Source organism: Condylostylus longicornis, unplaced genomic scaffold (genome assembly GCF_029603195.1).
Source record: "Condylostylus longicornis isolate FDR11 unplaced genomic scaffold, ASM2960319v2 ptg000135l, whole genome shotgun sequence".
Taxonomy (NCBI): domain Eukaryota; kingdom Metazoa; phylum Arthropoda; class Insecta; order Diptera; family Dolichopodidae; genus Condylostylus; species Condylostylus longicornis.
Genome location: NW_026578103.1, coordinates 10,125,854 through 10,138,570, shown reverse-complemented (window position 1 = coordinate 10,138,570; position 12,717 = coordinate 10,125,854).

Genomic DNA, 12,717 nt, shown 5'->3' with positions numbered 1-12,717 from the left:
AATATTATTTTGCTTTAAGCAATTCTCTTATTAAAGTTGAACTCCGAGAAACAGGAAAACAAAAAAAAGGGCAGAAAAAATAATAATAATATAAAAACAACAAAGTAAAAATTTGTGTTGAATTGTTTTTGGTTCCTTAGATAATCGAGAAATAAAAATCCTTTACGATTTTTGGATAAGAATATGAAAAAAGGACGACGAGAGAAAAGCATTAAAACAAGCGCGATATTAGTTTCTGTTTTTTTTTTTATCTTTTTTAGTTTTCATTTTATTTTTTCTTTAAGTTCAGTCAGTAAAAAGTAAAAATACATAGCTACTTCCTGAGGAAAAGAGAGCAAATCATATCCTGATATTATTTTCATTTTTTTGTCCTTTTTTGATTTTCTTATATATTTTTTTTAACAGTAACATACAAAAAGAAAAAATAAAAAAATTATATTTGTGTTTTTAGTGGCCAAATTCATTTTTTTGTTATTTGTTTTCTTAGAAAAACTTTGTGTTTTTATAGAAAATGAGAAGAATGGTCGTCAGGAAATCCAAAATAGGTGAAGGAAGTGATGGAAAAACAGAATGTTATTATTTTAACTTCTCAATATACCTTTAGCAGGATATTTTCTAGCTTATTAATTTCATTCTCTAATATAAAAAACAAAAACACCCTCAAGTTTATGAACTTCCTGTTCAATGACAGGATTTTCTATTGACACAACAAAAAAGAGTGAAATAAATTTTATTAAAAAGAGAAATGAAAGAAAAAACAGCGCAAGAACCTTTAAAAGGTTAAATATGAATTTAATTTTAATAAAAAATGTATAAGAAGCTTTAAGAAAATCAATATTTTGAACTAATCGGAATTAAATAAATAGAATTTATCCTCGCATATTATTAAAAATGAATAAAATTTTAATTATGAAAGAAAAATTTTTCGAAAACTTCTTTTCTAGAGCTACTCTTATACACACAATTATTAAATCAAAATATTTTTGTATTAAATTTACACATTGTACGTCGCACACTTCATTACTGGGTATAAAACTAAACTATTGACGTCATGCATAAATGCATATTTTCCTAACACTTAAAGCCTGCCTAAATTCAAGTTCCGTCGAAATTGTGTTAAAAAAATTTATGTGCTCCTTTTTCAGTGCTACAGAAAAAAACTATTTTTAAATTTTTTAAAAACGTACTAAAATTTCGTATTTTAAATTTCATAGAATTTTTAATTTAAAATTCAATTGGGATTAGAAAAACTTTAATATCGACAAAAAGTACTCCATTTTACTTACAGAAATTTTACATGCATTTTTAATTCATCTCCTCTTCGTAATGTATTGATATAGATCGTATTGAGACTGTGCAGAGGCATTTTAGTATGGTATGGATTCAGGTTTTGGACTTAAGTTTGCTTTCTTGTCATAGAGTGGTTTCCGATATAGTTTTCATCCATTCACTTGTTGTGGTTAATGTGATTGCTCCGGTCTTATATCAGGCCCAATTTCTTGCAGGTAGAATTATAATAGCTAAGCAGTCATCTGATATATAATTTACTTTTACGTTCTTAATAAGAAAATGTTTAAAAAAGTAACATATACATAGGTGTATAGGTGCTGGAGAGAAATTTTACATTTAGCGAAAAAATGTTTGTTTTATAAAATATTACTTTTGAATCTATAAAATTTTTTTCTATATTTGATTCAAGTATTCAATGCAAATTTTTTAAATCACAATTCCGAATTATAGCAAAAAAGTGAAAATATTATTATTGTTTTCTGAAAACAAAACGATCCGCAAAGTATGCAATTTTTAAATACGTATTATTTTATTAAAATTCATTATAAATTTTTAAAAACCTCTTAATACTCGTATTTTGAATAATGTGTAACAAATACGAAACCTTTACCTTAAAAAAAAAAACTGTGATCCACTCAATTAGGAATTTGTTTAAGAAGACTGCGATCCACTCAATTTTGTTCAATTTGTGTGTGAAGAAGTTCACTTGCTATAAGAAAATAAAAACGAAAATTGTTTCTTCTTTTGCAATGAAATCTCTTCTTTCCGTGAAATTTTAATTCTTTATTTTGACATTACACATTTTAGTTTCAATATAAAATTGAAGAATTCCAATTGATTCATTAGATTTTTTTTATAAGAAATGTGTCTTATAAATTTGATCTGGTACTGTGACAAATTGTAATATTAACAAAGAAAACGAAAATTTTATTAACAGGAAAAGAAAAATTGTAACCAAATTGAATTTTGTGATTTTCATTTTCACCAACTTTTTTTTTCCTTTTTGATAATAGTACGAAATAATTTTGTCGATTCTCTTATGATTATCATTTTCTTTCATCATTTCGCGCAATCATCAAAAGAAGATTACGTATAAGTACTTAAAATTCAATACCTATATTATATAGTGTTATAAAAATCCTACAAACATGCAAAACTTTCGAATATATTATATACACGCGTATGTTTATGTATGTGTATGTGTAAAATATTCTTAATTTCAAAATTGAAATAAAACCGAAAAATATGCAAAAAAAAAAATCTGAAAACAAAAGAAAAAAAATTATTTTTTTTAAGTAATTCTCTAAAGTTTATCATAGGAAATAAATGGAAGATTTAAGTTCAAAAATTACAAAAAAAAATTTATTTTTATTTCTCATTTCCCATGCTATAAATGAAAACTTTGATTTTCCACCATTTTTTTTCTTTGATTTTCAAATTTTTTTTCCACTTTGCTGAAAATGTCATATTTAAAGTCAACTTATCCTTTTTTGTCTTTCTCCCCATTGTTATTCCTATAGGTTTTTTATTATTTGAAACAAAAAGAAATTATAAAAAATATTTTTAATGGTGTTGGTATCTATTTTAACTAAGTATATCTATAACAAGTTTAAGTTGAATAAATTTTTATAATATTATCTTAAAAACGTTAAAAAAAAACGCTGAAAATAGAAAAGTTCAAAAAATAAAATTAAAAAAAAAATGCAGTAGCAAACAAATCGAGTATTAAAAAATGGGGAAGAAAATTTTTACATTGCAAAAACAATTGACATTAAAAGCATTTTAAAGGATTTACAAGGACACAAATGATTTTTTATTGAAATTCTGATTTTTTTCTATATAAATTCATGTATGTTCATAAATATAAAATTGTATATGAATATGTTTGTAATATGGAAATTCACTTGTGGTAATAATTTTAAGTTCATCTTATATAAAAATTTCAATTGAAAACTTATCGAATCGCATAGATTTATTCGGTATATTGATTTGAAAGAGAAGAGAAAAAAAAAATAAAAATCTTAAGTAAAATGAAATTGGAATAGAAGAAATTAAAAATTTTTTCTATTTTATTACAATATACACATACAAAAATAAAAAAAAATGTGATTATTAATGTCAGCTGATTGAATAATTTCAAAATTATATAGAATTTTTGAGGAGGAAATCAATTCTTATAGTGATGAGATTTGAAATCCAGGTATAGAGCCACCAAATTATTAATAATTACATTTAAAATTTAAAAACAAATAAAATTGAATTTGCATAAAAATCACGGAACGCCGTCTAAAAAATGCGATTAATTAAATCTGAGATTCAATTGAATTGTAACAATTTAAATTTTATTTTAAAAATATTAATAATAAAAATAATAATAAAACTGTTTACACAATGCTACATACATTTGGGAGAAATCTTAAAGAAAATAAGAAATAACTTTAAAGGAATTTCCTACCATGTTTCTGAAAAATTGAATTGAATTGCTAACTTTTTTTTAACAAAAGTGTAGTTTTGGATTGGAAGATAATGGATGTTTATATATGTATATATACAAGGTGTCTCGCAACAAAGTGCACTGCTATATGTCATTGTATAGACTCTTATAAGTAGACAAAACTTTTGTATAGAGAAGACGTTTAAATCTTAACAGGTTCGGAGATACAGGAGCTGAAAATCAATTTCGACTGATTTTTTTACTTTTTGAAATTTTAAGTATAACTCTGCGACTGTGTAAGACAGACACGTTAAGAATTATGATTTGAAAACTTTAGAGTAAGGGCTTTCTTATAAATAATATTAACTATTCATTTCTAAAAAACTATAATTTTCTAGGTGACCACAGCTTGCAACCTTATCAACTGAGCTTCAACTTGTTATATGGTTTATCACGCTACCTGATCTGGTTTAGGAGTTATGTAGAAAAATATAGTACTATACATGCTATTTTACACGAAATTTTTTTCTTCAATAACTTAGAAAAATGTACAACAACCGTTCAAAATGGTGTCTATGTTTTATTATGCAAATTTTCAACTTAATAACCGAGTAATGGCCCGGAAAATATCATATGGCGCCTTTCATTGATGCCCTGTATACAGGGTGTCTCATACCTAAGTGCACTGCTATATACCATTGTGTAGGCCCTCATGATTAGGCAAAACTTTTATATGAAGGTAATGTTCACAGCTTAACAGGTTCAGAGTTACAGGGGCCTTAAATCAATCTCGACTGATTTTTTTACTTTTTGAAATTTTGTATAATATACATTGTTGCGTATACTGTTATAGGAATTGATTGGAGAAAGTTCCACGAAAAATTATGTTTTAAAAAAAATTTGAGTGGAATGGAAAGAAGATGAATTGGAGGTCGTTAATAACGAATTGGTTGAAAAGACCAAATTAGAATACTTTAATCTATGATACTTTAATCTATGTTTTGTTCTGCATTTATAAATCGGCTATATCTTAGGAAATATGAATTTTTGTAACTGTTGAAAAAAACTGAATAAACTAATCAGTACAGTTTTTTAAAATTTTCCAATATAAAAGAGGAATATTAATAGGTAATGGCAGAACTTTTTAGCTGCTTTTAATTTATTAATCGTAAGTGTAAGTATTAATATTATTTTCATATAATAATTGTAATGAGCCTGTAATTGTATTGTGTTATAATAATAGTAAAACATATTATGTACATGCATACTTATGAGTCTATTTGGTATTTTCTAGTAACTTATACTTAGTGTCGATAAAATCAACAATATGTTTTTTAGCTCATTATTCCCATTTAATATTAATTTTTATTTTTTTCAATAAAATTTTAATATTTTTATAATTAACACTATATTATTTATTTAATTACTTAATAATACATAATACATGTTGGTACATTTTAAATTGACGAAAAAAAAAAAATCTGTAAACATAGTTCTTACTAAACACATATAGTGTCGTATAACTTTCTAATTACAAGTGTCATATAACTTTATAATCATAGCAAAAACATATAAGTAGAATTGCATTACAAAAATTTATACTTGCATATTTGTACGAAATTTTATAAACAGTCTGAATCATGTTAAATAGTTATTGTAAACTAACTTACACTATATTATTACTATTGTGAATTATAATATACTATAGTAACAGTATACGTTTCATATAATAGCAATTGTGATCAACTTACTTTACGTGTACAAGGTGATTATATTTATAAATTTCTCTTGTTACAAAATATTTAACTAAAAAATTTTCTATTTATTAAAACAAGATTGTTAATAAAGAAGAAGCAACATTAAGCTATAAGAATGTAAATAGTAATTACATAATTAAATACAGGAATAATAGGAAAAACAAAATACATAAGTCTAACTGCAATCATGACAATTGTATTGTTTAACAAAATGAGAAAATGAAACTACAAATGAAAATAATTTTGTTTTCTTGCTCTAATTTATAAAAGTTAAACAGATAGAAACTATCATGAGAGTAATAAAATGGAAGTATAATAATGAAAATGACAACAATAACAAAAATGAAAAACACTACAAACAATAAAAAATTAAAGAACAAGTACAGGAAGAAACTTTTATCATTTTTTAATTTTTTTTCATTTTAAATTGTCAAACTGACTTAATTTTCACTGAATGATTTTACTTCCGTTTTCATATTATTCTTGAAAATATTTTAGTTTTATAAAATCTAAAAATTTAATGAAAATTGTGTGATGTTTTTTTTTAATTTTTATTTTAAAGATCCTCATTCTTTGAAGCGTAAGAAAATGTTAAAAATTTCTTGAATTCTTGCTTCTTTATATTAAATTCTCCTCCTTGTCTGTTTTCTTACATGTCCACTTTTCTATATTTACGAGTCTTTAGATAGTAGAATATATCGTCCATGTTTACTATTAATATTACAATATAGGAAATAACAATAGTAACTATAAAGGTTGGTAAATATAGAAGACACAATAAAAGGCGTTCTCCATTACATATATACTATAGCTAAACTTACTTGAAAAATTTTAAAATTGATGTTAACTCTAAGATATTGTTGATAGTTCTTGGTTTAAAATGATAGAAATAACAGCGTAGAGAAAATCCTCGTATATAATTTTTCTTTTTAGTTCAAATAATTATTCCTGAAATCATTCCTGGTAGACCTAGAATATTGAAATTGGTTTAGGGCCTATATCATATAATTAAAGAGTATTTAAGCCTTATTGAATTGTATTCAGCTACCAACGTCGGCAACATACAGTTAAACTGTATTTTAAATTAAATAACACTTATGTTGTATTAAAAACAAACGCTTAAAATTAAATGAAATAGATGGAACAGCTTTTCCAAGATCTGAAACAGAATATCAAACATTTAGGGTATTGAATAAATTTGGAATTGTTAAATACTACAATCTTAGAATATTATTTTAACATTATAAGGGGATAAGAGAAATAGAAGTGCATTTAACTAAATGCAATTGGAAGAAAATGGCTATAACATGGGGGGAAAAATAACCTTATTTTACCAATATGTAATAATGGCATACACCAGTGACAGGAGTATAGAAACAAAAGAAAAAAAATAAATAAATAAAAAAACGAGAAAAAATAGATTTGACCTTGTCAACTCTGTGATACCCGTACGAATTTGTTATCCTATGTGCGAATAAAGATGCCATAACTGGCTATGCAAAATTTCAGTACTATGTGTTTTTCAAATGTTTTTTTCAATACTGTGTATGCCAAACTACTATTGCAGTTGTATGGCAGCTACCAGAAAGAGCCAAGAAATGTTAACGACCTTTATGAGACACATTGGCCCTACTAATATATTCGCTAATTTCAATAGCATAGCTTTTATAGTTCCTAAGATAAAGCCAAATATATTGTGAAGTTGTATGGCAGCTCCCCGAACCGGTGCACAGATCATGTCCAATTTAAATAGGGTTCTTGCACTTATTACAATAAATCATTTGTGAAAATTTGGTGAATTTAGCTCAATTAGTTCTTGAGTTATCGCTGGGACGGACGGAAAGACAGACAAAGCTAAATCAACTCAGAATTTGACGCTTATCAAAAACATTAGACTCAAGTGTAGTCTATATCTAAGACCGTTATTTCTTAGCGTTACAAACGGTAAGGCAAATTTAGTATACCCTTCGAACATACGTTCGTACGGGTATAAATAGATAAAATGCACACTTGTATTGTGTGTGTATAAATTTTACCACTCCTTATATATTTTAACAACAAAGATTTGTCCTTGTCGTCTCTTGTTATTTAATTGAAAAATTCTCATTTTCTTTTTCTTCTTTAATCTCTATTTGGAATTGCTGACTTCACTTACATCTATGTATTTATTTTTTTTTTAAGTTTTGACTTTTTGTGCATAATAGAATCAACGCCAAACATCATTTTTATTTTCATTGAACAGATTTGTTTTTCGCTAAAATATTATTAATCTCTCAACTCTTACTAATTTTGGAATGAATTACGATTCCAAATACAATTGCCAATTCTAATAATAATTTAAAAAAATTTGAAAAATGCATTAAATTAAGAGCAACTTGAAATTCTCCAACCTCAAAACTTGAAAAGTTGCTGCTCTACTTCTTGATATTACATTCCTTCAATTAACTTCAAGCATAGCAACTTCAATAGTATTAAATGTCATTTGGATCAGACTGCTACTTCTAAATTAATTAGATTATCCTAATCAATTTAGGAGTCTTACTTGCATATTACATTTCAGACTTGATATAAGAAATTATGTCAAATATGTACATGGGGTTTCGCACAAGATAGCAAATAATTTCAGGGATGATTCTTTGATCAACTTCCAGTAAAAAAATTGTATGCCTGCGGGGGGGGGAGGGGGGTGCAAATATACTGGTTTTCGAGCTACAGTCTGTTGAAAAGAAAGGTACCGGACTTTTTCTGCATATAAATAAATGCCTATAACTTAGGGACCATAGAATATAGAGTTATCATTAGAGTTTTACAGCCAAATGGTTGTTCTATATTTTTGGGGTGGACAATTTAATTAAGTTTTAGCCATAGTTTTTTTTTTTAAATTTTTTTTACAAAACTCGATATTTGTCGAAAATTACTGTTAGTACATTTTTTTTGTTTTTTTCGATGCGCTACAATGAGATTTAAAAGTTAACCCACATAACATTTTCTTCTATATTTCATAGTTTTTCAAGCAAAACGTGTCAAATTTAATGTAGTTAAAAATAATGCAAAATTGATCAAAAAATCATCACTGAAAATAAGTGCCACATTACGCGAAACACCCTGTATAATAATATAATAATCATATTCTCTTTATCCATAAAATAATAAGAGGCCAATGGCATGGTAGTATTGCGTTTCTGTTCAATTGGAAAAAAGGAAAAATTACTTAATATTGTAAACATCTTAAAAGTCCTTTTGAATATTGTCGATCAATCGCTTTTTTTCTAATGTCACTTGTACGGAAATGTTACAATTATATACAACATTGTATTGAATATCGTCGTGATGTTTCCACCTTATAGATGTTATGTAAAATTCGTATTTTTTTTAATTACTTTTAGAGCCTTAATTACAGCTTTAGCTCTACTTTTATTTAAAAAAGTTTTTTATACCCATTGACATTTTCAGTGAAATTTTTATTTTGAATAATATTTTTGTTCTTACTTCAAATTGCTCTACTTGTTGTTAGAGCTTGTAACATAAATGTTGATATATGTACAATATTAAATGAATAAGGGCCCTTTTCCAACGCCCTGTTATTATTTTAAATTTTTTTTTTCAGTGTATCTTTTAATTTTTCCCCGTCAATATAAAACATAAATTGTAAATTCTTTGGACGTTCAATGTTTTGTGACATTAGCAAATTAAATCCTACTGAGGATAAAAATAAAGCTACATACATGCTAGTATACTGAATTTGGGGGTTTGTGAAAAAACAAATTAATACCCCATTTATAATCTTTATTATTTTAATTTTTTGTAATTTTATTGTTGATGTAACTTAAGTACGTTATAAAGCGGTGTATGAGGAAATTTTAACACATTAATGCTTAATTAAAAACATAGATTGCATTTCAATAAGTGAAAAATTTCTTTACAAAGAGGACATTAATTATACGCTCTGTACAAGTCACTAAATGAATGCAAATGATTTTTTTTTCATGTTTGCCTCCAGTTTTATTATGAATCTTCTTGGTTTTTTATAAAATGCATCCGATATTTTATTATCTTCATTAATTTGAAATGAATATCGCAACGAGTCCTATAAATATCCTTTCAGACATTTTTTTTAATGAATGATAATTCTTCAATTTTTTTCATTTATGATGCATATCAAATTTTGTGCCCTTTTTTTTCAATTATCCTGAAATAATATGAAAAAGGCAAAAATAAAATTTAGTAAAGAAAAATTTTAAACATATGAAGCTAGGTAGTCCAAAAAAAAAATTTAAATGTAAAAATATTTCTGTGGATCTTTTTCAAAATTTTTAATTTTTCAAATATTAAATTTTGCAAATAATTAATAATAAAATAATTTGCAATTTCAATTCTTCACTCTCCTTTTTTAAGCACTTTTTCAGCAAAATTAGAACAAGAAAAAACAGAGTTCATGGTGTTATTGTCAAAATTATTGCCATACAGTTTCATACAACCTCTTGCTATCTATATTTCTATAGTACTATTATGTAAATTTAAGTATGGTAGTTACCATATAAACCCACACAATTTACAAAAGTTTTACTGAAACCGCATGAACAGTTCGCCGCATCACCAGATTCCTTTGCTCAATATTTCAGCTTTGTAACTTCAATAGTTTTTGCGCTATGCACAAATAGTTTATGAATTTGTATAGCAGCTACCACAAGCAGTCGAGAAATTTTAACGACTTTTATCAAACTTAACAAATTTGCTTGTGCAAATTTTGAAATTTTTGCGCTAAATAATTTCTGTGATATGTGCGGTCAAATAATTTTGAAGTTGTATGATAGTTATCTGAACCAGTACCTCGATTATATCCAATTTAAATATGGTTTCGCCATTTACTACTATAAATCGTTTGAGATTATCGTTTGAAAATTTGGTGAGCTTAGTTCAATGAGTTCTTAACTTGTCACTAGGACTGACATTGTCAAATCGATTCAAAATTTAGCGCTGATCAAAAACATCCTTTCATATCCTTTCATATCTCAGACCATTTTTTCTTAGCTTTACAAACGGTAAGGCATATTTAGTATACTCTTTGAACATACGAATCTAGTTCTTCTTAACTTCACTTTGTTCATCTGTTCATTGGTGCATGCAACCACAAAGAAGTTTTTTTATTAAAACAACACAGCAATTTTATTTACAAAAGAGCTTTTGTCAGAAATTTATTTCTTTCGAACGAAGTTTTCTCCACCTATAAAACTAAAATTTACTTCATTTCATTAGAATTAAAGACAACATCTCTCAAAATTATTTAAATTTTATTTTTAGATGGCTGTTTTGTTTTTATGACTTTTCAATAATTTCCATACCTACTGAAAACAATATTCTTAACAAATTGCTAGGCCTCCCCTCGTCGCTTCAAGGCTACGCGATATTTTTAAAATATTCATTCAGTTTTCAAGACAAGAGTCAACATGGAGCTTAAAATCGGCAAGCAAGTGCAAAATTTAACGAAAATACAAATCATTAGACAACAAAAAAATTTATTTAAATACAACCAGCGTTACAATCTGCTATCTTAAGTGCACTAGACTACAGACGAAACTGCAAACTACAGATGATTTAATAAAATAAGATTAAATATACAAAAACTTACCATCCGTTGCATTCGAAATCATAAAAAGACATTCATAATTTTTATACTTCAAATATTTAATTTTTAAATTTGAAATGAAAACATTTTTATCGTATTCAAATTCTATATTCAATATTATAATTTCTTGTCTTGAACAGAAATTTCATATTATACTAACATGTTAACTAATGTTAACAGGCATATATACAATACATGTTTGCTAAAAGTAAAATTGCTGTTCGCGATACACGATAATACTTTTACATTAAAAAATAATAACATTAAAATGATATATCCTCGTTAACTTAGTGGTAATAAGTTAGAATTTGAATATTTTTTGGATGCCTTGTCAACTCTTTTACCTTCGTATTTATTTCTAATGTATTATATTTTCCCCTGCATTTTAATAATACAACCACAGTGTAATAGATTTTCAACCTTTTAAGTAAAAGGAAAAATGTCAAAGAAAAGCAGTTAAGATTTGTGTATACAATTTTTGTAGCTATAGCTATTATTTTTTATACTGTAATTGCTTGAAGTTCATTGCTATTTTAACTTATGAATATAAGTACAGTGGTGTTATAACAATGAATTTGAAAAATTATTATAAAAATATGTGCGGTACTGATTTATTTAAATAGTTTTAGGTACTGAATAATCTACATGCTACCGAGTATTTTGTGGCATTCTTCGAATTCTAAATGTTAGTAATATTAATATGAAAATATTGTCTTTTAATGTTCTTTTGATCTTATGTGTGATTTGAATCAACTAAATTAAATCTCATATCTATTAAAAAACTATAAAAATAATTCATTACGAAATTTTAAGAAAAAATTAATTGCATAAAACTGAAATCAGCTGTAATTGAACCAATTTTAAGCAACAGAAAAGCTGATTCAACTTCATATAATATAATGGCCGTTCATCACTGAAATTTCTCCATTTCCAGCCTTTTTCTCATAACATTTATGTAAATAATATATGCATACAAAAAAAAGAAGTGCATATATTTAAACGTACATATTATAGCAACAACTTCCTTCAGGATGTTTTGAGATTCTTTTCATGTTTCTTTCACAAAATAATATACGTAACATTTTACTTTGCGGCTCATATTTGTATAAACTAAAAAATTTATAAGTATATGTATATATTATAGAGAATGAGTTGAATGAGTAGAAAAACATCTGAAACTACTTATGTAACATTTCCAAGAGCATATACCATTGTAATATTACATGATGAACTCACAAAAATAAAGGAACAAAAGGAGTTCGAATAAGAGACACAATGAAAAAGAGTGAAAAAAGAGCATAAAAGAAAAATCTTATAAAGTGGCAAGAACATTTTCATAAAAAGAAAAAGAAAACTAAATTGACATGTAAACGTTTGAGGATTAAGAAATTCTTTTTTTTTTTTTTGTGTCGTTATTGTGTATATAATGGCAAAGAGCTATTGTAAATGATATTGTTGCCAAAAGTTGAATTACAGCAAACAGTAGTGTTTATGCTGCACAGTTCCAGTTAATATTTTAATAAGAGCGTATACATAATATATATTTAATAATATATTGTATATGAATATTAAATAAATTAAGAATTGAACAGTACAATGTTAATTAAATA